At 36.6% G+C, this 13026-nt stretch overlaps 1 protein-coding gene across 6 annotated transcripts in view; it reads right to left on the minus strand.

Moving 5' to 3' along the window:
* PDLIM5 (PDZ and LIM domain 5) overlaps positions 1–13026 on the minus strand; it is a 202741-nt gene that overhangs the window by 11359 nt on the left and 178356 nt on the right. The gene's annotated exons all lie outside the window — the stretch shown is intronic.

Genomic DNA, 13026 nt, shown 5'->3' on the forward strand with positions numbered 1-13026 from the left:
ATTATCCTTCTCAAGGGCTGAAAACATGGGTGCTGTAAATTTACATAGGAACTCTTGAGCACTTATGTGATGAGAAAAAGAGGGAGGAGTAAAAAGCACTTAAGGGATTCTTTCAAGGAAGGCCATTTCCCCCACTTTTTTCCATCTTCAAGAGATTTGGTTATGTTTTTTGAGCTGCAACGAGTGGCTCTGTCTGTATCATGATTATGATTGAGAATGAGGATGTTAACTCCAACAGAAAATGAAGTAACCAGGAAAAAACATATGACTTAGGCAGAGATGAGAACTTGACATTTCTATAAAATAAACAAAAGAGAAATCTCAATTTGGTAATGTCAGAGTCTTAAAACTCATAGCAATTATTACCTGAGGACACACTGCAATCCATTTCTGTCCCCCACACATTGTTTCATTACTTATTTCTCAACTTTATCAAGTATATCAAATGTTTATGACTCCTCTAAATAGACTATGGAAACTGTCAACTGGATATTAGAGACTGCTTTGAAGCTACTTAGGAAGGTTTTATTTAATTAAAACATGACTGATTTTTAATGCACATTTGTATCAAGGTAACAAATGTTTGTAAAGAGATTTTTTTCCATTAAATACTATACAGTCATGAACTGATAAGATGGGTTTGGTTTGCTTGACAGGAATCCATTATGAAGCCTTATCTAGTCATGAAGCCTGCAGAAATGGACCATTCTAGCCTCTGCAACATACTTTTCAGTAGCTCCATCACACTAATCTCTATACACAGAGTGGCTTTACCTCCAAGGCACTTTTACACTTATCCAATTTGTCCAGGCAACATTCCTGTGAGATAGACCAGGGCAGTTATTTCAAACTCAGTTTAACCGATGGACAAGCTGAGATACAAAATGTTCAAAAGATATGACAAATATCATAAAATCACTGATTGAGTGAAGGCCAGAAGCTGAATTTCCTGATTTCTAGCACACTGGTGTGGTCAACTTATACTCTGCTTTTCATCATTACCGTCAATTATCATCACTGAGTGACCACAGGGTAATTGTCAGTAAGCACGGATGCCTGACTTCTAGGCAGATTATTAATAGGAAAAGTCACAGTAATGAGCATCACAAAATCGGAGCATTTTCTCGCCTTTGACAATAACACAAACCTTAGTATTCAGTAACTATTTCCCATTGGGAAATTCTTTGCAAATACCTTGATGTTTACTCAGAACCAGCACCTAATTCTGCAAGAGTCAAAAAAGTAAAAAGGCTCTTGATGAATGATAAAAATGTGTTCTGTGAGGTATAAGAGGGTATTTTCTAGCCTCATTTTTTAACTTATTTTTTTTGTTTTTTATTAATAACATGATGCCAACTCTTATCAGCTAGAGCATGCAGTTCTCTTAGCATTTGAGACAAGTAGTTTATTATTATTTTTTAAGCTTTAGGGCGCCGTAAGTTTTGTTATCACTAACAAGGAACGTCTTTGTTAACTAATTCCTGACAGGAAAAAAGGGCTATAGATCATTTAGTCTGTAACCAAATGTTACTTTGGGTAGGTTGTCCCTCAGTTTTTAACTGGATTATAAATAACAGTCCTACTCAACAAGTTCCTTCCTCTCATTTTCTCAATATGTATTTGGCATGTAGTTTACCTTCAAAGATAAACCAAGGAATCACAGTGCTCAAAGCTAGACAAAGTTTTACGAGTGTGCGGAGCTTTTCTACCAAGTGGGTATCTGTTATAAAAGCTTGAAAAATCTGCCAGGTTAAATTTACTGTGACCACAATATAGGGATGGTAGAACTTTGCTATCATTTGTTTGGACACTAAGGCATATTCCAGAGGATTTGTTAGGCTGAATTTTTTTTTTATTAGGGCACATCTTCAGCTCCTCCATAGGCTGGATGGCCCCTTGAGGCCAGAATCCTTATTTAGCTTTCCAGATTGCAAAAGTCAATCCAACCTCAAACTCCATACTCTATCAAAGTGTTGTATGCACTTGGAGTAAAGAAAGAGCTTTACTACTGGAACATGGCTATCAGTGCCACCAAATATTTAACAAAATTCATCTAAGGAAAAAAAAAAAGACATTTAAGAACAACTGATTCAGGAACACATAATCCATTTTCTTTTTTTTTTAAATTTTTTTATTGTTATGTTAATCCCCATACATTACATCATTAGTTTTAGATGTAGTGTTCCATGATTCATTGTGCATAACACCCAGTGCTCCATGCAGAATGTGCCCTCTTTAATACCCATCACCAGGCTAACCCATCCTCCCACCCCCCTCCCCTCTAGAACCCTCAGTTTGTTTTTCAGAGTCCCTCGTCTCTCATGGTTCGTCTCCCCCTCCGATTTCCCCCCCTTCATTCTTCCCCTCCTGCTATCTTCTTTTTTTTTTTCTTAACATATATTGCATTATTTGTTTCAGAGGTACAGATCTGGGATTCAACAGTCTTGCACAATTCACAGCGCTTACCAGAGCACATACCCTCCCCAATGTCTATCGCCCAGCCACCCCATCCCTCCCACCCCCCCACCACTCCAGCAACCCTCAGTTTGTTTCCTGAGATTAAGAATTCCTCATGTCAGTGAGGTCATGATACATGTCTTTCTCTGTTTGACTTATTTCACTCAGCATAATACTCTCCAGTTCCATCCACGTCGTTGCAAATAGCAAGATCTCATTCCTTTTGATGGCTGCATAATATTCCATTGTGTGTGTGTGTGTGTGTATACACACACACACACCACATCTTATTTATCCATTCATCTGTCGATGGACATCTTGGCTCTTTCCACAGTTTGGCTATTGTGGACATTGCTGCTATAAACATCAGAGTGCACGTACCCTTCGGATCCCTACTTTTGTATCTTTGGGGTAAATACCCAGTATTGCAATTGCTGGATCGTACGGTAGCTCTATCTTCAACTTTTTGAGGAACCTCCATACTGTTTTCCAGAGTGGCTGCACCAGCTTGCATTCCCACCAACAGTGTAGGAGGGTTCCCCTTTCTCTGCATCCCCGCCAACATCTGTCATTTCCTGACTTGTTAATTTTAGCCATTCTGACTGGTGTGAGGTGGTATCTCATTGAGGTTTTGATTTGGATTTCCCTGATGCCGAGTGATGTTGAGCACTTTTTCATGTGTCTGTTGGCCATTTGGATGTCTTCTTTGGAAAAATGTCTGTTCATGTCTTCTGCCCATTTCTTGGTTGGATTCTTTGTTCTTTGGGTGTTGAGTAAGAAGTCAAACTCTCACTCTTTGCAGATGATATGATACTTTATGTGGAAAACCCAAAAGACTCCACCCCAAAACTGCTAGAACTCATACAGGAATTCATTAAAGTGGCAGGATATAAAATCAATGCATAGAAGTCAGTGGCATTCCTATACACCAACAACAAGACAGAAGAAAGAGAAATTAAGGAGTCGATCCCATTTACAATTGCACTCAAAACCATAAGATACCTAGGAATAAATCTAACCAAAGATGCAAAGGATCTGTACTCAGAAAACTATAAAATACTCATGAAAGAAATTGAGGAAGACACAAAGAAATGGAAAAACGTTCCATGCTCATGGATTGGAAGAACAAATATTGTGAAGATGTCAATGCTACCTAGAGCAATCTACACATTCAATGCAATCCCCATCAAAATACCATCCACTTTTTTCAAAAATGGAACAAATAATTCTAAAATTTGTAGGGAACCAGAAAAGACCCCGAATAGCCAGAGGAATGTTCAAAAAGAAAAGCAAAGCTGGGGCGCCTGGGTGGCTCAGATGGTTAAGCGTCTGCCTTCGGCTCAGGTCATGATCTCAGGGTCCTGGGATCAAGTCCCGCATCGGGCTCCCTGCTCCTTGGGAGCCTGCTTCTCCCTCTGCCTTTCTCTCTCACTCTGTCTCTCATGAATAAAAAAAAAAGAAAAGAAAAGAAAAGAAAAGCTGGTGGCATCACAATTCCAGACTTCCATCTCTATTACAAAGCTGTAATCATCAAGATAGTATGATACTGGCACAAAAACAGACACATAGATCAATGGAACAGAATAGAGAGCCCAGAAATGGACCCTCAACTCTATGGTCAACTAATCTTTGACAAAGCAGGAAAGAATGTCCAGTGGAAAAAAGACAGTCTCTTCAACAAATGGTGTTGGGAAAATTGGACAGCCACATGCAGAAGAATGAAACTGGACCATTTCCTTACACCACACACAAAAATAGACTCCAAATGGTTGAAAGACCTAAATGTGAGACAGGAGTCCATCAAAATTCTGAAGGAGAACACAGGCAGCAACCTCTTCGACCTCAGCCACAGCAACTTCTTCCTAGAAACATCACCAAAGGCAAGGGAAACAAGGGCAAAAATGAACTATTGGGACTTCATCAAGATAAAAAGCTTTTGCAAAGCAAAGGAAACAGTCAACAAAACCAAAAGACAACCGACAGAATGGGAGAAGATTTGCAAATGACATATCAGATAAAGGGCTAGTATCCAAAATCCATTTTCTAGATTTAATAAAATATGTGTTGAAATCAAGTCAGACCAGCAGAGAAGGAGGTTCTGCAACTTACAGCATATTGGGCCTGACCCACTCCACAGAATTATACCCTTACCGACCAACCGGTGCTCAGCGTGATACCATCAGTCTGCACTGACACTTGTCATAGGACATAGATCTGGAACAGTCACCCTTGCTCTTCCTCTAAGTTACTGTTGAGAGTGTTATTTGTTAGATCACACAGGCTCATTTTCATGTGGACTCCTTGGAGAAAGTCCTTTCAGGTTTTTGTAACAAGAACAGTTTTGCTTCTTTTGAGCAATAGGTTTGTTTTTTTACTCATTGTAAAGTTAAAAATTAACTTTCTTTTTTTGTTGACCACTAGAAGGCTTAAAGCTGAATTTAGACTAACCATAGGCAAGTATGTAGGTCATCATTATAGGTTTTGTCCAGTCTCAATGGCAAATTTTTGTCCGGTCTTCATTTTTAATGGTCCCACTCATGATTTTCATTCTTCTTTTGTTCCCTTTTATAATTTAGGAGATTTTCTTATATTTCATGTATTTCTAAAAGTGTTTTTTAAAAGGTTTCTAGAATAGTTTCTACTGCAAATGAATTAAATTTAATTAAATCATCCATTAAGGTAATATCTTTAAGACATTTCCTTAGTTCCTTATCAAATTTGAATTGTGAAATGTCTTAACAACAGTAAAGAAACTCCCTCTGCACCTTTAAAAACTGAACTGAAAATGACCCTTGCTCCTGCCAGATCTCCTTTCTTAAACATGCTCAGTGAAGGTACTGGCCTAGCCGGCCGGGTATTCCCCAACCAGGCTGAAAGAGCATCTTTCCCCTCATGCTCTTGAAGTCATGTATAGATTAAACACTAAAATCTCTTACATATAATGAGTATTCTCTTCTCTGTGTTAAGCAGAGATTGATTTAACAAATTCATTAACACTGGATTAACACTGAAGAAGTTCTCCTTGTTCCAGGCAGGACTGGGTTTCCGTTTGTGAACTCAAAGTGGAATTAAGTCAGCCTCTACCTCTTACTGTACTCTACCCCACGGCCCTTCCCAAATACTCCTGGACTGACAAAGGAGGGGACGGGAAAGAGTTAAAGCCCTGACTGGCCGAGAGAGAAGGGTTATCTTATCTCATAAAACTTTTTACCCTGTTCATCTTCTGTGAGACTTTTGCCAAAAAGAAAAAAAGGAAAGGCAGGAAAAGATGTCAAAAGGAACAGCTAAGAAAACATATAGTGAGAAGGTGAGAAGGACTGCAAATTTCAACTGGCATAATCTAACAGGGATTCAGCTTCAAAATCCAATGCTTGCTTCTTGCCTCTATTATTTAACTCGAATAATAAAGCTCAGTGACAGAAATTAGCTCTATAAATAGATGAAGAAAATATCAACAGGTACCTAACATTCCTAAGATCATGTGGATGATGAACTGTAAAGCTGGAATTCTCCAAGGCCCAGCTATTACATATTAAAAATTGTATTTGACCAAAAGTTACTGCATCAATAGAAGTTAAAAACAAAAAAAAGCTAAGAAATCAAAAGTTAATGAACAAAAGTTAAAAACAAAGCCACATAAAAAACTCACTTATGCTCAAAAATAAAAATGGAATCTGATACACCACTTAATTAGATATAATAATAAAAATGTATAAACCAGTTTTATATTATGGTCAAATTTTGGGAAGGGCCTGGCATGAGCAAAGAATTCAAGAAAAACAGAACCAAAGGAAGAGTTTTCGGAAACAGAAAAGCTTACTGGAAGAAACTGTGCACACGCAATCAAAAATACAAAGATACATGCAAGAAGAGAGAGTAAGAGAGAATGAAACACACTTGAACATAATAGTAAAACACACTAGCAAGACTTATAATACTCAAAATTAGCAATATTAATAATCCTTCCTAAAATTTAGAAGTGCTGCATTTTTGATATCCTTAATTCTTCGTTTCCAGTAAATTATGTCCGAACTTTCCAATTTGGAGCATTAAATAATATAGTTCCACCTTCATTGAGAATCATTTTTACTTACTGTAAGCCCTTTAAAATACTGCATTTAAAAGGTTGTGAGGTCAACTATAGCTTTTTATTTTAAAGACATAAATGACTTACTGTTCAAGAATAAATGCATGAGTAAATGAGCCTGAACATAACAGTGAATAAAAAAGACAAGTTCCAAAAAAAAGTAATATTAATTGATAACTCTTTAAGTCTATTGGAGATAATTACACTCAATTATTTATTTATTACAAAATCCACAAAACAGAAAAATGTGTTTCTATATATTAAGATGAATGAGAGATAATTTCAACTTGGAGAAACTGTTATCATACATTCCTCCAAATATTTTTAAAAAGTTCATTTATCAATGAACAAGTATTTACTAAATACAACGATATATGCCAGACACTGCTATAGGAGTAGAAAATATGGCAGGAAATAAAGCCAGGAAAGGCCCTGCTCACACAGAACTTCCATTCTAGCATGAGGGAGAAACAACAAGCAACAATTAAAAAAAGGAGGGGGGATATGTTAGATTTTAAGTGCTGAGGAGGAAAAATGAAGCAGGGAGGGAAGATAGGGAGACTGTGTATGGTGGTGGGGGAGTGGAATTTAAACAGGGTGGCCAGGGATACCCTGATATTTGAGTAAAGACGTAAAGGAGACAAATGTGAGCTACGCAAATATCCAGGGGAAGAGAATCCAGGCAAGGGAAACCGCAAATGCAAAGGGCCTGGTAAAGGTGCCTGGGGAGTCTGAGAAACAGCAAGGCCAGTATGCCTGGAGCAAAGGAAACAAGGGGGAAATTACCAAGTAATAAGGCAGAGAGATAATGAGGTGGTGGTGGGGTGAGGGTGACTGTGTAGGGCCTTTAGGCCATTGTAAGGATTCAGACTTCCACCAAAAGTGGAAGCATTATGGGGTTTCCAGCAAAAGAGTGACATGATCTGATTTATGTTTTATCAGGATTTACTCTAGCTACTGTGTGGAGAACAGACAGGTAAAAGGCAAGGGCAAAAGCAAAAAGGTTAATTAGTAAACAACTTCATTATCCCAGGTAAGAAATGATAGTGCCTTGGATCAGGGTAGTAGCAGTAGTACAAACAGGAAGAAAGGTTCAGATTCTGGGTATACTTAGAAATCAGAGTCAAAAGGATGTGCTGATAGATCACACGAGGTCTGGGCAATTTAGAGAATAGAGCTACCACTAACCAAGAAGAGGGAGACTGGGGAGGAGACGGTATGTTAGGCAGAATTCTAATATGGCCCTTAAGATACCTGCCTTCTGGTGTACATGGCCTGTATGATCCCCTCCTCTAGAGTGTGGGTGGAAACTGTGAAGACGATGGGACATCACTCCTGTAACTAGTTTACTTTAGGATTATGCAGATGTAATGTGAATTCCCCAATAAGTTGACATGGAGTTAATTAAAAGATTGTTGTTTAGGAGTATATTAATTGCCACATACTTGTGAATTTTCCAAGTCTTCTCCTCTTATATATTTCTAAGTTCATGCCATTCTGGTCAGAGAACATACTCTCTATGACTTCAGTCCTTTTACATCTATTGAAACTTGTTTTATGGCTTAACATGTAGTCTATCCTGGAGAATGTTCCATGTGTGCTTGAGAAGAATTTATGCCCTTCTGTTGTTAGCTGGGATATTCTACAGATGTCTGTTGAGTCTAGTGCATAGTGTTGTTCAAGGCTTTTTGTTGATTTTCTGTGCAGTTGTTACATCTGTTCTTGAAACTAGGATACCAAAGTTTCCAACTATTATTGTTGAATTATTTATCATTGTTCCCTTCTATTCTGCCCGTTTTTGCTTTGTGTATTTTGGGGCTCTGTTATTAGGTGAATATATATTTATAATTGTTGTACCTTCTTAACGGATTGAACTTTTTATCATTATAAAATGTCCTTCTCTCTTTCAACACCTTTTTTCTTAACGGCTATTTTATCTACTATTAATACACATAGTCACTCCGGCTCTCTTTTGGTTACAATGTTTACATGGTGTATCTTTCTGTACACTTTTAGGTTCAATTTATTTGTGTCTTTTAACCTGAAGTGTCTGTTATAGGCAGCATATAGCCAGATCGTCATTTTATCTACTCTACAATTCTTTCAATTAGAATGTTTAATCTATTTACATTTAATGTAATTGCTGATAAGTTAGGAATTATGAGTGCCATTTTGTTATTTTTTTCTCTATGTCCTACATTTCTGTTGCCTTTCCTACATAAAAGAATGAAAAAAGAATCAAGGTCATCAGCTGACAGTCAAAATGGAAATAGGTTATTAGAGGCTTCAGGAGAAAAAAGAAGATATAAAGTGGCTTCTGGGAGAGTGGAAAAGTAAACATACTAGAGAAATAAAGCAGATTTTTGTCACTATTAAGAACACACCTGAGATTAACAGTCATGAATTTAAAGTGACACTGGTTAGTATGGTTGTGGGTTTCCTTCCAGTCACATCCACTTTCAGGTGTGGGCACAGAGTAAACCAAGAGCAGATTTTATCTGGCCTAGTGGTTTCAGTTAAAGTGAATATGACAAAATGAGTGATGGGCAATGGAATTGAGGATATATAAAGGATACTGACTAATGACTATGGAATTCAGACTAGATAAGAAGGGAAGTGAGGTTATTGGGACCCAAGGGACAGTAAAAAGGTATTTGGATCAATGAATTTGAGGTGTTGCGAGGCAGGGAGTGGTCAAAGGATTGCTGGAGTTGAAGTAATAGGGAGAGAGTGGAGATATATAGGCAGTGGTTCTTGAAATAGAGTGAGCTGTTTAGAAATGAGATTATGAAGGAAATGTAGTTAATGGTAAAGACGAGGTCTAGGATACGAATGAAAATTGGTGGCTTTAGTTAACTGGAGGGATCACTAAAGTAGAAGATGTCAGAGAACTGAGAGACCTGGATATTAGAAGGATCATATGATGAAATCACCAACATGGATTTCCATTATTAATATTATTTTCCTGAGGCAAGATTAATTTTTCAATTTTACAACTGTGACAATTTAGAACCCTATAGATACTCATGATTTTCCTAAGTACCATGATTCAGGACTCCTTACTATGGATATAAGGGCAATACATATATCTTTCATATATTACTGTGAGAGTATGATGTACCTCTCACAATGCTTAACATTATTACATTATGGTTATCTGTGCCAGGGCTTTGGGCTTTTCTATCAGATTATAAAATACATGAAAATTATCTCACAAGCTTATAAAGAATTAAATGGGAATTCAGATAAAATTCTTAGCACAACATTTGACAAATGCTAAGAACACATTAAACAATTACTATTATTATCCAAAACCAGGATCTTAATGGCACCATGATATTAGCTGCACATCTGTGTTCTTTCCAATTTTTCATTACAGTAAATCTGAAATATTGGTCTATATGTCTTGCTCATAAAACTTGTTCTGTGTCTTTGGTTGTTTCCTTAAATTCAGGGGCTAACATGTTACAAGAAACTTTCTATTTTCAAGTGAAATTTTAACCAAAAGGGAGATTAAATAAAACCTATTAATAAGGGAATGCTGAGAGACTGAAATGCATAGTGAAACAAGCAAAAACCTCTGCTGGCCTCTCCTTGGGGTAACTGAGATGGCCCTGTATGAGGAAAGTTTGAGAACCACTGGCAAGAAACAGACCAGTAATGTTAAAAATCTCTCTCTCACTGGAATAAACCACGGGTTGCCTCAACGTCATTGTTCTGGTGCTATCCTGCAGGCAATACAGAACAATAGCACTGTGGCTATTTCTTTTAAGCATACCATAGCTAAGAAGAAATTCAAGCACTATAAATCCTGTACTTTTTTCACAAAGATGTTAAGCTAAAAGTGAATGATTTAGTCAACTCCAGGTAATACAAGTGTTGAATCGATTTTAATGCCAGTAGATATAACAGTCAAGAAATAAACTAGAGTTTTCATAAACCCATTCTATGAGGGAGACTAAAATGTGGTTTTGGCTACATTAACCTGATTTTCTGTTTCCCTTTTATACCAGCACCCAGCTGTCAATCAATTCACGAGTGTAAGAGTCAAAGAAATGGTACTTCTATCATAAATAGATTGGAAATGTTCTAAAGCAAACTTAATCAAAGCCTCAGTATAATTTCTTATCCATCTATAAAAGTCCACTAACTAATCAAAGATGTCTATTTAGGCACAACATTCATAACTCTTTTCAAGGTTCAAATAAACCAAAAAATGTTAAGCATTACATCCAAATAAAACGTTAAGCTAGTTATAAGAGATAACTAGTTCGGTACTAACATTCAGTGATTAAGTTTTTTTAGGTTTTCCAAAAACAACGATATTGCTCAAAAAAATTAAAATAAACTTTTCCTTAGTTTGCTTTCACTTAAAAATTTTTGAAAATTTGAGATGCTTAGAATATATATATAATAAAACAATACAAATTATAAACAAATAATATAAATTATACTGTAGAAAATAAGAAATATAAATTATAAAATGATCCTAAACTTCCCAAAGTTGGCCATTACATACAATATTCTGTATTCGAAGTATCAAGTCTGCAACTGCAGCTTGTTTTTGAAACAGGTGTCCAAGCAAATGTCACTTGATCTTACGTGTCCTTTGGTAAGCGATACTGTCACTGAGGCCAAGAACAAGAATTATGCTTTAACAAGGTCTCTAAACTGACTACAGTTTATTCAAGCTACTTTAGCATTTGAGCACCAAGCAAATGTGCTATGTTAATTACTATTATATGATCTTGACATGAACTAATCCCTGTTCCCATTAACTTCCCTAGGTAAATGAAGTTTTAATGCTTAACTGAAAACAGTGATGGCATAATCCAGAGCAATATAAAATTTAACAGATGAGGGAACAGTAAGTGATGGCCATTCATCTTATTAACATAATATATATTTATTTCACATGGAATAGAGACTGCGCATTAAAATTACATCCTGGCCTAGCATTATAACTGAAGCCAAGGTAGGTAGGGAGGGGTAGGAATGTAATTCCTATTTAGAGCTTTGTCTTTTCTCCATACTAAGTTTTCCACATGCGTTGGTACTGATGATTATAGGATGTCACAGAATTTGATAATCATGCATCAACAAGTGATAGGATTTGACAGTTTGTTAGCCTATCCAGTAATTGCTTACAACAGCATACAAAGAGCACTGACTCCTGTCTCCATAAAGGGTGCTTTTATCCAGAATATAGCATCCCTAACTACCAGTCTAGGTAACCAAAGTAGCATAACTTATAGAAATAATAAGTTAGAACTTATTTTTATTTTATTAACATTAATCTTAAAAATATAACAACTAAATACAGTTAGCAATTAAAAACATACTTTTATTTACTGGAACAAAGCAGTACCACTCTAGAGTCTATTAGTTTACATACTTCTGTAAGGTAGTAACCCTACAGTCCCACTGTTAGGAAAGTGACTCTAACCAAATTGATATTATGGCTTGAACAAGTGGGTCTAGAGTCATGCATGACCTGTTCAGGTACAATATTCACAAATGCCTTCTGTGTACTGGTTACTGTCTAGACTTGGGAAACCTCCACTGATTTTCTCCTTTTCCCCATAACGATTATTACTACTACCACTGCTACTGGCTAATTCTTTTTGTTTTTTTGTTTTTTTTTAAATTTTATTATGTTATGGTAGTCCCCATACAATACATCATTGGTTTTTGATGTGGTGATCCACGATCCATTGTTTTCGTATAACACCCAGTGCTCCATGCAGTATGTGCCGTCCTTAATACCCATCACCGGGCTAACCAATCCCCCCTCCCCCATCCCCTCTAGAACCCTGTTTGTTTCTCAGAGTCCATAGTCTCTCATGGTTAATTCTTATTAAGCAGGTACTCAATATGGAAAACACACTTAAGTGAAAAATAACAGCTTACAAAATATTGTTATTATAATTCCATTTCTGTAAAATAACACCGGTCCTTACATGTGTGTGTTTTAAAAGTGTGAACTCAAATATTCTTAGTGGTTATCTTGTAAGGTAGAATTATGTATGAATTTTTATTTTTGCTTTCTGTTTCACTATATTTTTGGAATGTTACAAATGAACGTTTAAAATAAAAAAGCGGTTTTATTTTTAATCATGTACTGTGTGCTGTGTCCTTGACACATTTATTATTTAATAGTGGTCAAGGAAAAGAGTATTTATATTTGGGTTTTAAATAAAGTATTGAGGCTTCTTGGGCTCCGTTTTAAGTATTAACTAGAAACATTATCCTAAGGAATAACGATGTAATAGAGTAGAGGAAATGCAGGTAAGTCCTAACCTTATTCAACTTTAGAGAAGCCACCGTTTCAACTATTTTAAAACAGGATAAATTAAAAACAAGGAGAGAGCCTGAGCAGTCATTTCAACCTACCATTTTTACTGCCAACAAGGCAACTCACAGAGGCAACAAGGTCCTGATGGTGGGATCACTGCAGTCAACATTCTTATCTATACCTCCTA

Source organism: Mirounga leonina, unplaced genomic scaffold (genome assembly GCF_011800145.1).
Source record: "Mirounga leonina isolate KUSES-001 unplaced genomic scaffold, KU_Mleo_1.0 Mir_129, whole genome shotgun sequence".
NCBI classification, from domain to species: domain Eukaryota; kingdom Metazoa; phylum Chordata; class Mammalia; order Carnivora; family Phocidae; genus Mirounga; species Mirounga leonina.